The 19,329-nt window shown below is 40.6% G+C and overlaps 1 long non-coding RNA gene across 3 annotated transcripts in view; it reads right to left on the bottom strand.

The window, feature by feature from the left end:
- Positions 1-19,329, bottom strand: part of LOC103885661 — a 113,615-nt gene that overhangs the window by 12,963 nt on the left and 81,323 nt on the right. The window contains exon 9 of one of the 3 annotated variants that reach the window (XR_004185327.1): positions 5,550-5,649. The exons of 1 other annotated variant lie outside the window; for it this stretch is intronic. This is a non-coding gene — a long non-coding RNA (uncharacterized LOC103885661). Of the gene's footprint in view, positions 1-5,549; positions 5,650-12,992; positions 14,597-19,329 lie in introns of those variants that run through there. One more of the 3 variants, XR_004185331.1, reaches the window with a different exon arrangement.

Consider the following 19,329-nt stretch of genomic DNA (forward strand, 5'->3'; position numbering starts at 1 on the left):
CTGTAGTCATAGCTACTTGGGAACCTCAGGCAGAAGAATCACCTGAGCTTGGAAAGTCAAGGCTTCAGTGAGCCATGATTGCACCACTCTAACCCGGGCGACAGGAGTGAGACCCTGTCTCAAATAAAAAAATAAAAAAAAGAAAGAAATTTAGAAAAGTAACTATTACTATATGCAAAATGCAAAAGGGTAGAAAGAATAAAATCAAAATACATGTTACACTCTGAGAAACACAAAAATCATGACATTTGTGAGAATATGAAAGAAAATGTAAGAAGACATACAGACACAGATGTGTGAACATGTGTGTTCCCTGAAAATGTCTCCCCTGCATCATCACCCAGTCCCTCCATGGTCCGCCCTTTCTGCTCAGGCCTTCTCACATATGAGTGATCCCAGCAGTCCTTCCAATCCACTGCCCTCTTCTCATGCCCTGGCCTGTGCACAGATACACTTTTTCCTCTTCCCTTTCCCTTCCCTGTCTGCTGGACTTGCTGCTCCTCACTCTCCAGAATCTCCTCCAGTGCACCTCCTTCTAGAGGTCTCCCTTGTCCATCCCATTCCAGGCCTGAAACCTGTCCTTTTAGTTCCCAAGAGCAGTTCTTCCACTTATAATTTAGATTTCTGTTAAGTTTTCTGAGTCCCCACCAGACCAGAGTATCAAAGAAAATGGAAACTTTGCTTATGTTGTTCCCTGTGAGCCCAAAAAGTATGGTGAACAAAGATCAACAGAGAACATTTACCTTTATTTGAAATTTCGCAAACGCATTCATGAATCTTTCAAACACCTCACCCATATTCTTAGCTACTTTCCAATAAATTCCAAGTCTCCTCCTATCTGAAAAAAATTTGAACTTGAAGATGAGCCTGTTTCTGTTACTCCCTTCTGTTCTCAAGAAAGGATATGAATCCTGACCTCCTCCCACCAACCTCTTCTTCAGCCTCCCCATCCTCGATCCCCTGTAGAGACCCTCTCCTGGGCCCTGCTGCTTCTACCTCATCTGAACCTCTTCTTTTCTTCTGAACAGTTTTGTCCCCTTGACTGAGGAAGGTCTTGTTCTTCGAGAGTCAGGTATATTAACATGGCTCAATTGATAAACATTTCCAAATACATTTTAGTTACATACTAAAATTTTACCAACTGTGTACGTAATATTCAAATTTTTAATCACAATTACTGTTAGTCTGGTGGCCACCAAAACATAGTTTGCATTGCACATAGACAAACTAGTCCTGAAATCTTCTGTTGTCACTTCATGTTAAATAAGATTACCAGCATCAAAACATGCAGAATGTTTTGTCAACAGGAAAGGCGGAAATCACACAGACAATAATGCAGCCTTTTAAAAAACTTTTAAGTTCAGGGGTACAAGTGCGGGTTGGTTACACAGATAAACTTGTGGTCGTGAATATTTGTTGTACAGATTATTTCGTCACCCAGGTATTCAGCCTAGTACCTGTTAGTTATTATTTTTTTATCCTCTCCCTCCTCCTACCTTCCACCCTCCCATAGGCTTCAATGTGTGTTGTTCTCCTCTATATGGCCATGTGTTCTCATCACTTAGCTCCTACTTATGAGAACATGCAGTATTTGTTTTTCTGTTCCTGCATTATTTTGCAAAGGATAATGGCCTTCAGCTTCATCCATGTTGCCGAAAAAGACATGATCTCATTGTTTGTTATGACTGTATTCTATGGTGTATATGTATCACATTGTCTTCGTCCAGTCTATTATTGATGGGCATTTAGGTTGATTCCATGTCTTCGCTATTGTGAATAGTATTGCAATGAACATGCATGGTCGTGGCCTTTTATACGAAGAAATGTTTTATGGCTATGAGTCTTCTTGCCTCAGAAGGTAATGTCTTAATATACTTATATCTCTGTGTCAAAATCTAATTAAGAACAACTAGAATCAGAATGTCAAGATATTTGTGAATTCATTTAGGGATATTTTCAATGTTGCTTTTTATGTAAATAAAAATTAACCTTCATAATTCTAGGAGCATTTTTCAGTAAGTATAAAATGATGCTATTATGTGTGTAATAGTCTAATTGATGGTGATATCTTCTTTTCCTTTAGATACATCTAAAGTTTTGATTCAATGATGTGTAGAGACGTCCTCCATCAAGACTCCTACAGGCACTGTGCATAGACTGATTCTAACTTTACCTTTAAGGGTTTCAAATGTGAGTTTACTGATTTATCTTTCTCTGTGGGTTCCATTCATAATGTTTCATATTCACCTTAATACTGTCATCTGGAAGCATACAGCCAGGGGTATATCAAGCCATTCTCCACATTCAGTGGTAAGATTGAGAGAGGGTAATCATGCCAGCTCTCATACAGGTGGGGTTGCAATTACTCTACCAACACATAGTTTACAGAACTTCGGAAATACTCCAGGAACAAAAGGCAAAGACCTCAGGAGAACCTGTTTGAGTAAACTTGACCTTGAACCCTTCATCGTATTCCTGTCTGCACAAAGACAGATGCTTTGACATAGCATGGCTGTCTTGCAACAAGCCCAAGGATGAGTGGCCATTCATTAGAGTTGTCAGAAATGACATGTATATATAGACTGAACCACCTCATATGACCCTCTTCTGGGTCTTCTATGTTATTTTGTTACTTGTGGCCAATAAACTGAATATAATATGAAATAATGCAAGTGCAGCTTTTAATTTATAAGAACACAATTATTATTAAAAGAAGAAGAAAATGTTAATGTATATCTACCCTGTTTGCTTCCCCGGTAAACATCCAGTTTGCTTGAGAATCATCTTGCCTCTGTCCTTCACTATGTACATTTCACAGGCTGTTTTATTTGCATGGAGTATATTGCTCTTCATATTCTGTAAAATTTTGGTTAATAGTGCCTGGTTCTAATGCAATCACAATGTATAGGTGAAACATGCGTTCTTGATCAAGATCTGGCCTTGAAATTATTTTGATACGGTGTTAAAACACAGAGCTCCTCATTACAGCTATATCTGGCAAAACAAAAGCTACCTCCATTAATTTGGAGTAAAAACACCCATAATATATCAGTTGTCTTGCTGTATTGTTTGCTAACATCTCATAAATCATGAGCAAATGCAGCTGCTCGAGTAGGATTTGTAGGCTATTTGATTGAAGATTTTATTAATTGTGTAGCAAATATATGCTATAGAGACCTCTCTGTAGAAATGCTTCATTCAAAAGAAAATATGTGCTTCTCGACACTGTCCTGTTGATATTAGGGCCCTCCACACTGCCGGCAAATTCTCATCTGCTGTGGAATCCTGAATTATGTCTACCCTCTTCTTGCTGTTGTGTCTTGGTCGTTTCAGGTGAGGAAAACACTGTTCAACTTAGGGTGAGGAATGCCATCTTCATTAGCCAGGACACTCAGCCGTCTATTCACATACAGACCGTGTCAGACAAGTGTCAAAAGTCCAGCCTAAGACAATTAATATCAACAGATCGGCTAAAATAATAGGAAGGTGGGTAAATTATTGACTTAGTAAAGGTAAATAAAAAGCTAAAAAGCACAAAAAGTCACAAATTTTAAAATATTATGCTAGTTTATAAGAAAAAAATAAGATTGCAATTCCCTTTCTATAAGACCATATGACAAAAATATCGACTCCCTGGAAATGTAAGTACACATTTCCTGAGTGGCATTTATTACTTCAGTGAAAGCCAAAAATAATTTTATTAATCACTAATAAAAAATAAAATAATACATATGTATATGATAGGTTAACTGTACAAGTAAATGTCATATAGATTTTTGTTTTTAAAAAAATAAGGCATACAGAATCATGGACTTCAGTCAATGTCTATAGCTCTTCAGGAAGAAATAAACAATATGGTAAAATTCATACTTGTATATTAACAAAATGACTGGTCTCTGAATTCGGGATGTGAGTTTTAGTTTTTCTGTAGCCTTTCTCATAATTTTAATTGATTGATTTTGGGTTTTTGTTCTAACATTTCTTTTTTGGTTCAGGGGCACATATGCAGGTTGGTTACACGGGTAAATTGCATGTCCTTGGGTTTGTTGAGCGAGTGATTTCATCACCCAGGCAATGAGCATAGTACTTGATAGATTTTTTTATTCTCACCCTCCTCCCACCCTCCAACCTGAACTAAGCTCCAATGTCTTAGTTATTCCCTCTTTGTGTCAATGTGTAGACAATGTTTAGCTCCCACTTATAAGTGAGAACATGTGGTATTTGGTTTTCTGTTTCTGCATTAGTTTGCTTAAGATAATGGCCTCAAGGTGCATCCAGGTTGCTGCAAAGGATATGATCTCCTCCATTTTATGGCTGCATAGTATTCCGTGGTGTATACATACCACATTTTCTTTAACAAGTCCAACATAGTTGGGCACCTAGGTTGATTCCACTTAACTGCTATTGTAAATAGTGCTACAATGAATATAAGCATGCATGTGTCTTTATGGTAGAACCAGTTATATTCTTGTGGGTATATAGCCAGTAATGGGATTGTTGGGTCAAATGGCAGTTCTAAGTTTTTGCGAAATCTGCAAAATGTTTTTTGCAGTGGTTAAAATAACTTATATTCCCAGTAGCAATGTATAAGTGTTCCTTATCCTCCATAGCCTCGCCAGCATCTATAATTTTTGACTTTTGAATAATGGCCATTCTGACTTGTGTGAGATAGTATTTCTTTGTGGTTCTCATTTGCATTTCTCTAACAATTAGTGATGTTGAGCATTTTTGCACATGCACACTTTTTTCCTCTTCTCTTTCTCTCCCCTGTTTGCTTGACTCATTCTTCAGAATCTCCTCCAGTGTTCCTTCTCCTGGAGGCCTTCCTTGTCCTTTCCATCCCTGGTCTGATGCTTGTCCTCTTAGCTCCCAAGGGTAGCTCTTCCACCTGTGGTTTAGATTTCAGTTACATTTTTTGAACCCTCAACATACTGAAATATCAGAGAATATGAAAATGTTGTGTGTGTTGTCCCCCTGTAGTGGACAAATAGCAACACAGAAGATTCACCTTTATATAGAATTTCACTGATGAATTAATAAATCTCTCAAACTCCACAACTATATATTTGCCTACTTCCCAATAAACTCTCTATTTCTTTCCATCTGAAGAGGGTTTTAACTTGAAGGTGAACATGATTCTTTTCTTCCTTTCTGTTGTCAGGGTAAGATGTGAGTCCTGTCTTCCCCTCAGCCTGTTCTCCTGCCTCTTAGCCCTCTCATGGGCCAGGCTACTTCTACATCTGCACTTGTACTATCTCTATAGAGAGCATTACCCTCTTTGACAAAATAAAGTATTTTTGTGTTCCAAGTTTCAGCTCTATCAATTTGTCTCCCTAAATAAATATTTTCAAATCTTTATTATTTATTGTATTTTACCTATTTTACCATGTTTTGTTTTCAAGTTTTACAATTGCTGTTAGCCTGGTAGTAACCTTGACAGTTTTCAATGTCTGCATGTGGATGAACTTCACCTGAAATCTGCTTTCATCTTCTGGCAAGATCACCTACATCAAAACTTGCAGAATGAGTGTCAACAGAGCAAGCCAAAATCACAGACAATGGTATAGCCTCCTTTATTGAGAAATGTTTTATTGCCATCATTCTTCATGCCACAGAGGATGATATCTATGGCTCTGTGAAAAATCTGACCTAAAACAGTAAGAATCAGAATTTCAGGATACTGTGAAGTCATTTATGATTTAACTACAATATTGCTTTCATTTGTGTGTGAATAAACTTGTTCCTTTATAATTCTAAAAGGGTTTTTTCAACAAGTGCAAAGTAAGTCTATTACATGAATAACAGTATAACTGACAGAGATATTATCCTCTTCATATTAGAGGTACATAAAGGGTATGCAAAGGATTCCATACCCTTTCCATATTAAAGATACATATTTATGGAGTACATGTGAATATTTGATATATTTGCATAATCAAATCAGTGTAATTAGGATATTCATCACCTTAAATATTTTAGATTCTTCTTAAGTGCTGAACTCATTGACAGACACTGTATGTCCCCACAATGAGCCTTCTACAGACATTGTACATTGGTCAATTCCGACCTTCTCTTTAGTATAACAGATGACAGTTCCCTTATCTTTCTCTGTTTTACCCACAATACTCCTTATTCACCATAATATTGTTAACTAGAAGTATACACCCAGGTGTAGAGAAATGATTGAATAGTTGCATGCAGAATGAATCAAGATGTTGTGGAGGAACTGGTAGGGATTAGATATCCCTCACCACATGTGAAAACAAAACAAAACAAAACAAAAAAATAGAGACACCTGAGAACTGTCAAACAATGACATGAGCTCTTCTATTGCCTCTGGAGTCTGGAGAATATTTCTTTTTTTTTTTTTTTTTTTTTTTTTGAGACGGAGTCTCGCTCTGTCGCCCAGGCTGGAGTGCAGTGGCGTGATCTCAGCTCACTGCAAGCTCCACCTCCCGGGTTCCCGCCATTCTCCGGCCTCAGCCTCCCGAGTAGCTGGGACTACAGGCGCTGCCACCTCGCCCGGCTATTTTTTGTATTTCTTAGTAGAGACGGGGTTTCACCGTGTTAGCCAGGATGGTCTCGATCTCCTGACCTCGTGATCCGCCCATCTCGGCCTCCCTAAGTGCTGGGATTACAGGCTTGAGCCACCGCGCCCGGCCGAGTCTGGAGAATATTTCTGATGTCATCAAGCCATTCTCCATATCCAGTCAACAAATGGGAAAAGCGTTTTTGCCAGCTCCCAGCTGCCGTCATTACTGAGACATGGATCATAGAAATATGGGAGTAGACTAGAAGGAAAAAGCAAAGACACAGAAGGAAGCCATTTGAATGTCTTCAACACTTTCATTTCATACCAGACTGCAAGAAGACAGAGGCCTTTATATGACACAGCAATCTTGCAACCAGCCCAAGGATAAGTGAATGTTCCTTAGAAATTAGATGAATGAGGTGTGTAAGTAGATTGAACCACCCCATGTTACATGAACCCGTCTTTGCTATGTCATCTTAAATATGGCATATAAACTCACTACATTGTGAAATAATGCAAGTAGAGCTTCTGTAAGAGTAGAACACAATTATTTCTAACAAGGGGAAACTGGTAAGGCCTATCTCCTCTATTTGTTGCCTAGAAAACCTTCAGTTTCTTTTAAATTTGGGAACAATCTTGTCTTTGCTCCTCACTACATGTTACAGTCTATAGATTTTGCACAGTGTAGGCCTGCTCTTTATATGCAGTGAAATTAAATTAAATGGTGCCAGGCTCTAATATAATCTTCCGTTTTTTAATATTTGCCCTTAAAATTTCCTGTGCACAGTATTGAAGCCCACAGACAGATTGCTGACATACTTGGAAAAACAAATGCCCATCTATTAATGTGCAGTAAAAGTATTCTTGTGAAGTATCAATGTCCTGCTCTTTTGGTTGCTCACGTTTCACAAATCTTGAATATCTTTCTAGATATCCCCATTTTCCAGAATGGGAAAATTGCATTAATGGCACAGGAACCATATTCTACTGAATCTCAGAGAACTACCCAGGGAATGCTTCCTTCACTGGAGAATGTGTTCCTCTGAAGTTAATCATGCTGTCATTAGGACACCCCACATTGTAAACCCTAATTAAATCATAGTCTGTTTGTTGGAGTTCTGATTTTTTTCTGATCTCTTCTTAATTTTGTGTCTGTCGGTGGTTTAAGGTGAGACAACCCTTGTTCAACCTAGTTTGAGGAGTACTATCTTCACTAGCCAGGACACTTAGCCATCTAGTCACATACAAACCAAGTCAGAGGAGTGTTAACGTTTCAGCCTAAAACAATTGACATCAGTGATCAGTTAAATAATAGGGAGAAGGATAAATTATAGGCTAAGTCAACAAAAATGAAAATCTAAAAAGGCAGGAACAGGAAAACATTTTAAAAATATTATGCGAGATGAAAAAAGAAAATAAACAAAATATTGCAATTTCCTTTTAACAAGCCAATATTATAAAAATGTAGGCTGACTACAGCACACGTAGGTACACATTTTTAAGGCAGCATTATTTTACATCATTGAGAACCTGAAAACAATTTTAGTAATCACTCATTAAAGAGTGAGAAGAGGCTGGGCACGGTGGCTCATGCCTGTAATCCCAGCACTTTGGGAGGCCGAGGCAGGCGGATCACAAGGTCAGTAGATGGAGACCATCCTGGCTAACATGGTGAAACCCCCATCTCTACTAAAAACAAACAAAAAAATTAGCTGGGCGTGGTGGCGGGCACCTGTAGACCCAGCTACTCGGGAGGCTGAGGCAGGATAATTGCTTGAACCTGGGAGGCGGAGCTTGCAGTAAGCCGAGATCACGCCACTGCACTCCAGCCTGAGCAACTGAGGAGACTCCGTCTTAAAGAAGAAAAAAAAAAAAAAAGAGCAAGAAGAGGCCAAGCGAGGTGGCTCATGCCTGTAATCCCAGCACTTTGGGAGGCCGAGGCCGGTGGATCACGAGGTCAGGAGATCGAGACCATCTTGGCTAAGACGGTGAAACTAAAAATAAAAAAATTAGCTGGGTGTGATGGCGCATGCCTGTAATCCCAGCTACTCGGGAGGCTGAGGCAAGAGAATCGCTTGAACCCAGGAGGCAGAGGCTGCAGTGAGCCGGGATTGTACCACTGCACTCCTACCTGGCAACAAGAGTGAAACTCTGCCTCAACAACAACAACAACAACAAAGATTAAGAAGAGAAAGCATGTCTACACTATGGGTGATGAGTACAAAGAAATAACATGTATGCAATTATGAAAGTATTGTGGAAGGAATCATAGACTCCAGCCAATGTCTATAGCTATTGGGAAAGGAGCAAATTAAAAAATAAAACATGAGTGGGCCGGGCACGGTGCCTCACGCCTGTAATCCCAGCACTTTGGGAGGCAGTGGATCATGAGATCAAGAGATCAAGACCATCCCCCGACCATCATGGTGAAACCCTGTCTCTAATAAAAATACAAAAATTAGCCGGTGTGGTGGCAGATGCCTGTAGTCCCAGCTAATCGGGAGGCTGAGGCAGAAGAATTGCTTGAACCCAGGAGGCGGAGGCTGCAGTGAGCTGAGATCGCGCCACTGCACTCCAGCCTGGGCGACTGAGGGGGACTCGCTCTCAAAAAAAAAAAAAAAAAAAAGAAAGAAAAAAACAAAAGGTAGAGTTTTAGCACCATCCTCTTGGTGCTGTCCTCAATATGGTGAGTGATTTCTTGAGCAGTCTGGCTGTTGAAAATAGTATGGCTCCTGGCTCTCTCTCTAGCTGCTACTTTCACCATGCGACAAGCCTGCTCCCTCTTCACCTTCCACTGTGACTGGAAGCTTCCTGAGGCCTCCCCAGGAGATGAGCAGATGTCAGCACCATGTTTACTGTACAGCTTGCAGTTCCCTGAGCCAATTAAACCCGTTTTATTTCCATAAATTACCCAGTCTCAGTTATTTCTTTATAGCAGTGTAAGAATGGCCTAATACAAATATAAAAGTGAGAGAAGAAAAAAATGGGTAAATTTCACTTTATCAGAATTAAAACTTTTGTGATTCAAAGTACATAATCCAGACAACCCAAAGAATGGGAGCAATGTGTGCAAATCATATGAGTGAGAGGGGACGATTGTTGGAAGACACAAAACATTTATAGTTTAAAAATAAAAAGGGAAATATCCTAATTAAAAGTTGAGTAAATAAATATTTATCCAAAGAAACTATACAAATGTATAATAAGAACATAAAAATATTTTCAACACCTTTAGTCCTTAGTCAAATACAAATCTAAACCATCAAGAGAGATATACCTCTGGAATCTTAAGCATATTCTTAAGAATTAGAAGCCAGTTAGAAAAGAGTATATACTGTATAATTCCATTAATATGATATTATTGAAAAGGTGAAATTATAGAGAAATTTATAAAATAGTGGCTAGTAGGGTATTGAAGGGGGAAGGTCAAAGAGGTGAAATACAGATTTTATTTTTGTGTAGTAAAATTATTTTCTATGATGCTATAATGATGTGGTAATGATACTATTTTTCATATCCTGAAAACATTTACATCAGAAAGAGTGAAACTTTACAGAAACAATAAGCATTATTTCATAAGTTGGAGGATCCCGTGGAACAATGAAGAAAAAAATAATATAATTGTGTGACAAATTTATAAAGATGGCTTTTAAAGAGCATGGGGGGAAAAGGGACTAACCCAAGAAATTTAAAATATAAGGTTTCCTGAGTCTAAAGGTCAAAGGATTTGTACATAAGCACTCTAGTTGGTAATATTCTTTCCCATGAGGGTATAAATTACCAGTTTTGAAACCACATGGCTTGTGTTTTGGGACTCATTGATTACATAAAATTGGCCAACTGTCTCACTGTTAGAGAGAGAGGTTACATAACAAACAGTGGGAGTTGGTAGAAAGATTAATGTTTACTAGATTATATTCACGTAGTGCTGAAGACATTTTTAGAAATTCATGCTTAATTCTAGCCAGATATATATGGACAAACGTAGAAATATATGTATATATTCAGTACCCTATGAATCAACCTATCTCTTCATTTACTTGTGTAGCCTAAAACTCTTAACAGTGGCCAAGTTGGTTCTGTTAACTTAATCATACCATCTTTTCGGAATCTTAGTGGTATTTTTGGTGAATGGTATTAGAAATAATATCACATATATATATACACACACACACACACACAAAAACATGTATGTGTGTGTGTTACTATATACACATATACATTTCTTTGCTCTCTCAGATGACAAATCATAGAATCAATTCATTCCTAGCAGTAATGAGTATACCCACTGCCCCAAACTTTGTTTCTAATACCATTCACCAAAAATACAACTAAGGTTCTTTGGGAACAAAAATATGGTATAATTAAGTTAACAGAATCATCTTGGTCACTGTTAGAGTTTGAGGCTACATACAAGTAAATGAATAGGTAGATTGATTCATAGGGTAATGAATTAGATCATGTGGTACTGGAAGCAATATAAATTTATGTTTAATTTCATATAGATATGTACAGATACATGTTGAAATATTTATGCACATGTGTGTATTTATGAATAAACAGATATATTTCTTTGCTTTGTCAGCTGACAGGACCTTAAATCAATAGACACCTAACAAGAGATAACAAAATTTTCAGATATGCACCTAATAACAGAGTGTAAACTACAGGAGGCAGAAATTGATAAAACTGCAAGAAAGAGAGGAATGTCAGGAGCAATGACTACACCCGGTGTCCAGATCTTAGTTTGTGATTTCATTTTCCACTAAAAGAAACTAGGGTTTCATGAATAAAAGGAAAACTAGGCTTGGGTAGGGAATAAACACAAGGAGCCTGGAGCATCTAGTAGTGCCAGAACTAAAGAAATGTCAGCCACAATACAAATATCCGACTAACTGACAGTAAATCAAACCCTAATCGTGAGGGTATTTCAAAATGAGAGAATCTAACCGAAAGACATTCCAATGGCCATCACTGGAACAATGAGAATTAAAAAAATGCATTAGCATAGGTAGAGTAACAAATAAATATCCAGGTTTTCATACTAGTATAAATAAATGATTGAATAAATATTTAATAAGCAAAGGAGACTAGACACATGCTCATGGTGAGGGTTCTAAGTAACTTTTGTAGACACCCTGCTCAAAAGAAGTGGAGCATGATCCCCCACTTCTTAAGTGTGTGTTGCATATAGTCATTTTTAAATTTAATTTTTATTATTTATTTATTTATATGAGACAGATTCTCATTCTGTTGCCCAGGCTGGAGTATAGTGGCACGATCTTGGCTCACTGCAAGCTCCACCCCACCGGGTTCACGCCATTCTCCTGCCTCAGCCTCCTGAGTAGCTGGGACTACAGGTGCCCCCACCACGCCCAGCTAATTTTTTGTATTTTTGAGTAGAGATGGGGTTTCACTGTGTTAGCCAGGATGGTCTCAATCTCCTGACCTCCTGTACCTTCGGACGATTTTGTACTGTTCATCAGTGGCGTGCTGGAAGCTCAGGTGAAGCCCTCAGACTCTTTGTTTCTTCTGCAGACTGAGGAAAGTAAGGGCAGTGCTATCGCTGTGGCAGTGGCAGTGGCTGTGGCAGGGGGGCTGTCAGTTGCCACTGGGAGTCCTTCCCCAGGGAAACACAGAGCCACTATCAGTGGGTATGCTCAACAATGGGTGGGGCAGCTGTTCTGTGGTCCTGAGCCAGGGCCTTGCCTGTTGAAGAGTAGGGGGTGAGCACTCACACGGAAGAGAAACTGGGCTCCTCTCCACATGGTGGCTGCAGTGTGCTGGAGGTGCCAGTGCAGTGCCGAGGCCATTTGTTCCTTTCTCTGCCTGAGGGCAGTTAGGGCAGAACCACTGCAGCTGCAATAGGCTGTCTCTGGGATTTTCTTCAAAGAGAAATGCAAAGCTGCCCGATGGAGTATTTTTCTAAGATGGAGTCATTTATGTCAATGGTGTTCTACACAGGACAGGAACTTGCACTTGGGGTGAAGTGGGGAATTGGAGTACTGGAGAAAGATAAGTGAACAGGAACATCCAGGTCCATGATACTGTCAGTCAGCCTGCCTAGGGTCCTCTCTGCCTGTCTTCACCCTTGTCCTCCCCACAATCAAAGCCTCCTGAGAGTGCTCATGTCTATCCCCAGAGGGCAGTGACCATCCTCAATTGTTCAGTCTTTCTGAGGGGCAGACCATATGGGCTAAGATAACATTTCAAGAAACGAGATCTAGGCCGGGTGCAGTGGCTCACGCCTGTAATCCCAGCGCTCTGGGAGGCCAAGACAGGCAGATCACAAGGTCAGGAGATCAAGACCATCCTGGCTAACACAGTGAAACCCCATCTCTACTAAAAAATACAAAAAACTAGCTGGGTGAGGTGGCGGGTGCCTGTAGTCCCAGCTACTTGGGAGGCTGAGGCAGGAGAATGGCATAAACCTAGGAGCTAGAGCTTGCAGTGAGCTGAGATCGGGCCACTGCACTCCAGTCTGGGTGACAGAGCAAGACTCCATCTCAGAAAAACAAAACTAGATCTAGACATTTAAAGTTCCTCCATAGAGAATGCATTCCTCTCTGAGTTGCTGCTGCATCGCTGCCTGAGCTGCCCTCTCTCACTGGCTTAGTCCCTCCATAGTCTGCCCTTCCTGCTTCTGCGGTCCTTACATGTCACTGAACCCAGCAGTCCGCTAATACCACTGCCCTCTTCTCACACCCTAGCCTGTGCCACCGACACACTTTTTCTCTTCTCTTTCCCTTTTCCTGTTTGCTTGCCTCACTTCTCATTCTTCAGAATCTCTTCTATTGCTCCTCTTCCTATAGAACTTTGGTTCAGATTCAGAACTAGAACTTGAGGGACTTAATAGTGTTTGTCTGCCTCTTGAGATGATGTGAGGATTGAGTGAACTAATAATACATAAAATGTGCAGTCTAATCATTGTTCAACAGTACACATTTTATCAGCATTTGCTAACAGTGACTGCTTTTTCCAAGTACTTGCAGAAAGTATCATGTGAATCACTTATAAATACGTCATTATTTTATGTCACAAGCATAAAACCAGCGAAAAACTATAGCACAAATGTCTTATCATTTATCACTTATAATTGCACAATTTGCTAATGAATAAAGTGATCACAGTGCCAGAGATGAAGATTACGCATGCTCACACCAACAGGGACTTTCACCAAGGCCAACCTGGCTATGGCCCCCTCTGACGGCTTCATCTGCCAGCATAACTATTTCATAATTATTGAAAATAACTTTTGAACTTTTGTAAATGTGGCTATTTGTCTTAAAACACTCCTATGATCATATGTGATGGAATATAAAAGCAAAATACATTAACGAAAGTATTCCAAAATTTCTGCCAGTCAGGTCAAACTCTTCTGAATCACCTTTTAACTCATCTTGTCTACGAGTGTTCCTCCATTATCATCATCTCTGTTAATTAGGACCTTTGATAATGCCACACTTACGTGAGGTCATATCAGACTTGGAAAACCAAGGAATACGATTATGTTAGTTGGTTGTTTCTAATGTTGCTAGGCAAAGTGATGAAGAAAAAATAAATTTTGAGATCCATCTCCACGTAAGTAGGCTTAGAGGTTCTAAGTGTGCTCTAAGTGAAACTGTAACCAGCAAAAGGGTCCAGCTGCTCACCACTTACAGAAAAAAGCCAAAACAACAAGAGTAAGGTGTCACAGAACGAGAGTGAGCTTTATTATATGTGCTAGCAAGGGGAAGAGTGGGTGGAATTCTTTCCAAAATGTTCCACTCTTCAATTTGTGGAGGGAATACGGAATTTTGGGAGAGAGCGGTTTGGAATGCATGAGAAACAAGGAACTAAGAGATGTCAGGTGATGTGACCCGCTCCAGTGGCTTGTCTTGAATTATTGTTCCATCTAGCAAAGGGGCCAGCACCATCGTGGGCCCAACCAGGTTACAAATCAATGGCAGTCACTCTCATAGTTAATCTTTAGCCAGGAGTGGGTTCTGGCCTTGAAGTAATCTTTTGTCAGAAAGGGAATTCCAGAGATGTCTGCTCTGTATCAGGATGCAGCCTCTGAAGCTCCTAAAAAATATATCAAATAAAAGAGCATGATATGTGTTTAACAAGCATCTAGGTGAATAAAGGTGTATAATGCTTGGGAGCATAAGCCAAGAGAGGGAAAGGGAGTGCAGGCTCACAGCACATTCCGAGACTGTATGTCAAGACGAAAGAAGGCATATTTGTAAAGTTTTTCTCAAAGCCACATAATGAGACTGGGAAGAAAGGAGGAACAAAAACATTCTGAGGCTGTGAAACACATCTGTAGTTTGTCTCAAAGCTACATTTTGGGACTGGAGAGAAAGGAGGAAAGAAAAAAAGTTTTAAAATGCAGTTTGAAGCTAAGCTACTGTTACAAGAATAATCTCACCTTTAGCCACAGGGCCCAAATTGCTAAAATTCAAAGACAAGCCCAACTCACACAATTGGCTGAATTGTTGAACTCTTGGTCTAGCAAGGGACCTACTATAAATTGAGGGCATTAGTTGGGAAAGAATGGGACCTTTTAAATTGGAATGGAAACCTCTGAAAACACTGATGAGGCTGGAGACATTGTGCTCTGAAATTCTGATGAGTCTTGTTTGTGGCCTCCCGCACACAACCCCATGGCAGTGGCCTTCCCCCCAACAGTGTATGTATAGGCCCTTCCACCTCTCTCTGGGGAAATTAACTCTGCATTGCATGAGGAAAAGGTAATGAGCTTCCCTGAAGCTGTTGCCAAGGAATACAGTGCTGCTTCTCTTCAGGCCCTACTCCAGCCACATTTTTTGCTTCCAGACCTATAACTAGACTCAAGCCCTAGCAGGCCATAAAGGTAATATATGAAGCATGACCCATGAGAAGGTGCATCACACTCAAACAAACTACTTGAACTTTCTAACTTATATGAGCAGAATCTGAGAACGTTTGTGGAAATGGATATTTAGGGTCAGTTTTGAATACAGTAAGAAATTCTTCTTCAAAGGTTTAGCTTGCTTAAATTTCCTTGTCCTTCGTTCGCTTTCAAGGCCAGACTTCCTTACTCTCTGTGTTCCCCTGCTCTGGTAAACAGCTTTCCTGCCAGTCCTTATCTATAGAGCCCGCATTCCGCATCTGCTACCCACTCTGTGAATTACCCCTCCCATCGCAACAGCCACTCTCGCCAAAACAGATCTTCCCACCTTCCCACTGGTATACAGCTGCATTCCTGCACTTTTCAAGTTAGCCAGCCGGGTTTAGCTTAAATTGTGTGGTCCAACTCCAGCCAATGGAGGCAGGACACAGTAAACAGGGACGAGCTGTGTTAGAGATAATAAAAACCTCTGCTTTCCTTTGTTCGTGTGTGCTCTCACAGTGACCAGACCTATGAGGGGGACCCTCCTGCAGGAGTAAATTTGCCTTCCTGAGAAAATTCATACGCTGGTGCTGTTTTATTTCGCAGCACTGAAAAATCTGCTTCTAACAGTCAGAAGAATGGTGGAGGGAACATAAAGTTGCATGAGGACAAGTTTATTGATATGAGCCCATGAAGCAAATATTCTGCTTCAAATGTCACAGCTTGGGGATTTAGGAATGATGTTAGTAGTTTGCTGCAATGTTTGCTGAATTCTAGTTCTAAGAGTGGTTTACCATGAACAAGTTGGAGATGCCCTATCTCTCTTTGTTTAAACTTGAGGAAGGAACTTAGAAACTTAGGGAGAGTGAAATGCTAGAGTGGATTTGTCACTGACCCACACAGAGAAGGTCCAGAAGACATACTTTTTAATGATACTTTGAGAGATAGATTAGTGTGGGAAACCCCAGTGTGTCTTAACAACTCTGTGATCTCTCTTCCCTGTAGGGCAGATCTTATAATGGAAAGCACAGACCATCACTTAAAATATTTAAGTGCAATGGAAATGTTGGGTCTCAAGGGGCCTTGGGGCCAAGTGGCAGCAATCAACCTTCAAAGGCTAGTGGGCATTATTATGTAAATCAGCAGCAAAGTCAAAGCAACAATCAGATTGTTCTGACTCCTATATATCTGTAATGTTTGCTAGTTAGCCATGGTGTTCTCAAAAAGTAAATAGATAGAAAGCTTTCTAAAGGCTTACTTGGTCGGAAGAAGCAGAAAAAATTCAGCTCAAGTAAACAAATCTAACTGGAATCATAAAAAAGCACAGAATCATAGCCCCACACTCAATTCTCACACTTGAGCCAGTTTACAGTCCCAGAACTCCCTGTCAGAAAGAACAGCCAGGTCCCCTCAAAGAAGGATGCAGGTACACTACCAACATTATATACTGTTCATCCTTCTTGTATCCTTCCTTGAAGAGACCTATTATACAAGTTTGTACCACGGTCTATCCACAAAAAAGGTGTAATGGATTTGTCACTGGTGAAGAGGCAAAAAAAGTGAAGACAGTTGTTTCCATGTGAATGTTCACCAATGTGTTATCTCAGCAGAGGACGTCTGCAATAATCAAGTGGATGGGATAATGCATTCCGAGATACTCGTTATCCTTTATCCAGCCACACCTGTCATTGCACCATAGGCTAATGAACAAAGTGACCATGGTGTCAGGGATGAAGATCATGCAAGCTCACACCAGCAGGACTTTCACTCACCAAGGCAAACTGGCTGTGGCTCCCTCTGAGTGGCCCATCTGCCAGCTGCAGGGACCAATACTGAGTCTCTGATATGACACTATTCCCCAGGGTGATCAGCAAACTACCAGTTTTTGCATGATTATGTTGGGTATCTTTCGTCAAGAAAGGAGCAGTGTTTTGCCCTTCCTGGAATAGATATTTACTCTAGATGTGGATTTTACTTCCTTGAACATAAGATTTCTGCCAAAACGGTAATTTGTGAACTAATAGCATGCTTTACTTATCATCATGGTATTCCACAAAACATTGGCTCTGATCAAGGAACTCCAATCACAGCCAAAGTATTGCAGCAGTGGGCTTATGGTCATGAAGCTCACTGGTCTTACTGTGTTCCCCATCATCCTGGAGGCACTAGCTTGATAAATGGTAGAATAACCTTTGGGACTCACAGTTGCAACACCTTCTAGGTAACAATACTTGGGGCAAGGTTCTCTAGAATCCCGTATACACCCTGAATTAGCAACCGTTATCTAATACTCTTTCTCCCCAAACCAGAATTACAGATTTAGGAATCCAGGGACAAAAATGAGAATGGCACCACTCATATTACTCTTAATGTCTCTCTAGTGAAATCTTTGCTTTCTGCTCCTGGAACAATATGCTGTGCTGGCCTAGAAGTCTTAATTCTAGAGAAAGGAATGCTGCCACTAAAGACACAACAATTAGTTCATTGAACCGAATGTGAAGACTGCCATTCAGCCACACTGGGCTCCTCATGTTCCTGAAATAACAGGTGAAGAAGTGATTTGTAGTGTTTGTTGGGGCAACTGATCCAGACTACTAGGGGAAAATTGAACTATACTCCACAATGAAGGTAAGGAAGAATATGTCCAGAATACGGGAGATCTCCTGGCATCTGCTGTGGCTGGAATATTTGTCTTTCAGCAGACTTATTTTAAAACTTAATCCCCGATGTGGAAGTATCAAGTGGTGGGGCCTTTAAGAGGTGATTAGATGGATAATGAGCGTTCTGCTTTCCTAAGTGGATTGTCTATTAGAATAGGCAGATAGACAGACATGAGCAAAAAAGGCAGCCCTGAGAAGCGCAGTCCTGGCAAAGGAAGACTGGGAAACTTCACTCCACTAGCAACCAGTGTCCACTGTCAATCAGAAGAAAACAATAGCCCCTTCTGGACTTGTCGTTGGGCTTATCTGGCCCTAACCTGGGACTTACCTGGACCTAATAGGAGATAACTTCAGTAGGAACTTTCCCCAGTAGCAAGCATGTGCACTCCCCTCTTGGCTCACCCTAAAAGTGGCCTTTTGCTCATTATAATGGTAAAAAATATATCCTTGACTAGAGATTTAAGATGCTAATATGACATGCGATGCATACACGAGCATGTATGGCCACACCGCATGTGCACCCAGAGACCACCCAAAACAAGCTTGCTAGTAATAGCCCTTTATATCCCTTCATGAATAATCATGTAAGACCCCCCATAAAGCAGCTCCCCGGTGCCAATATTTGTTGTCTCCTTTTGCCAACAGCCTGTCCTGACTCCGCTTTCAGAGTGTACTGCAGCTTTAAATACACTTTGTTACTTTTTTCCTTTTTTTTTTTTGATACAGAGTCTCACTCTGTCACCCAGGCTGGAGTGCAGTGGCAGGATCTTGGCTCACTGCAACCTCCGCCTCCTGCTTTCAGGCGATTTTCCTGCCTCAGCCTCCTGAGTAGCTGGGACTACAGGTGCACGCCACCATGCCCAGCTGATTTTTGTATTTTTAGTAGAGATAGGCTTTCACCATGTTGGCCAGGATGGTCTTGATCTCCTGACCTCCTGATCCACCTGCCTCGGCCTCCCAAAGTATTGGTATTACAGGCATGAGCCACTGCACCCGGCCAAATCTTGTTACTTCTTACCTCTCTAGCCTTAATTATTTTTCTGTAAAAAAACAGGAAATGAGGACCCCACACTTACCAGTAACACATCTATTTATGGATTAACATGTTAATGGATTAATGAGTTATCAGGTCAGGGCAACTGGTGGCTTTATAAGAGGGAAAGAGATAGGTCCTATCTCAGCCCCGAGCTAGGTGAAACCTGCACGATACGACCTCAGGACTCTTTGGGGAGTCCCCACCAGCAAGAGGCTCTCACCAGATGTGGCCCCTCAAACTTGGACTT

Source organism: Papio anubis, chromosome 7 (assembly GCF_008728515.1).
Source record: "Papio anubis isolate 15944 chromosome 7, Panubis1.0, whole genome shotgun sequence".
Taxonomy (NCBI): Eukaryota; Metazoa; Chordata; class Mammalia; order Primates; family Cercopithecidae; genus Papio; species Papio anubis.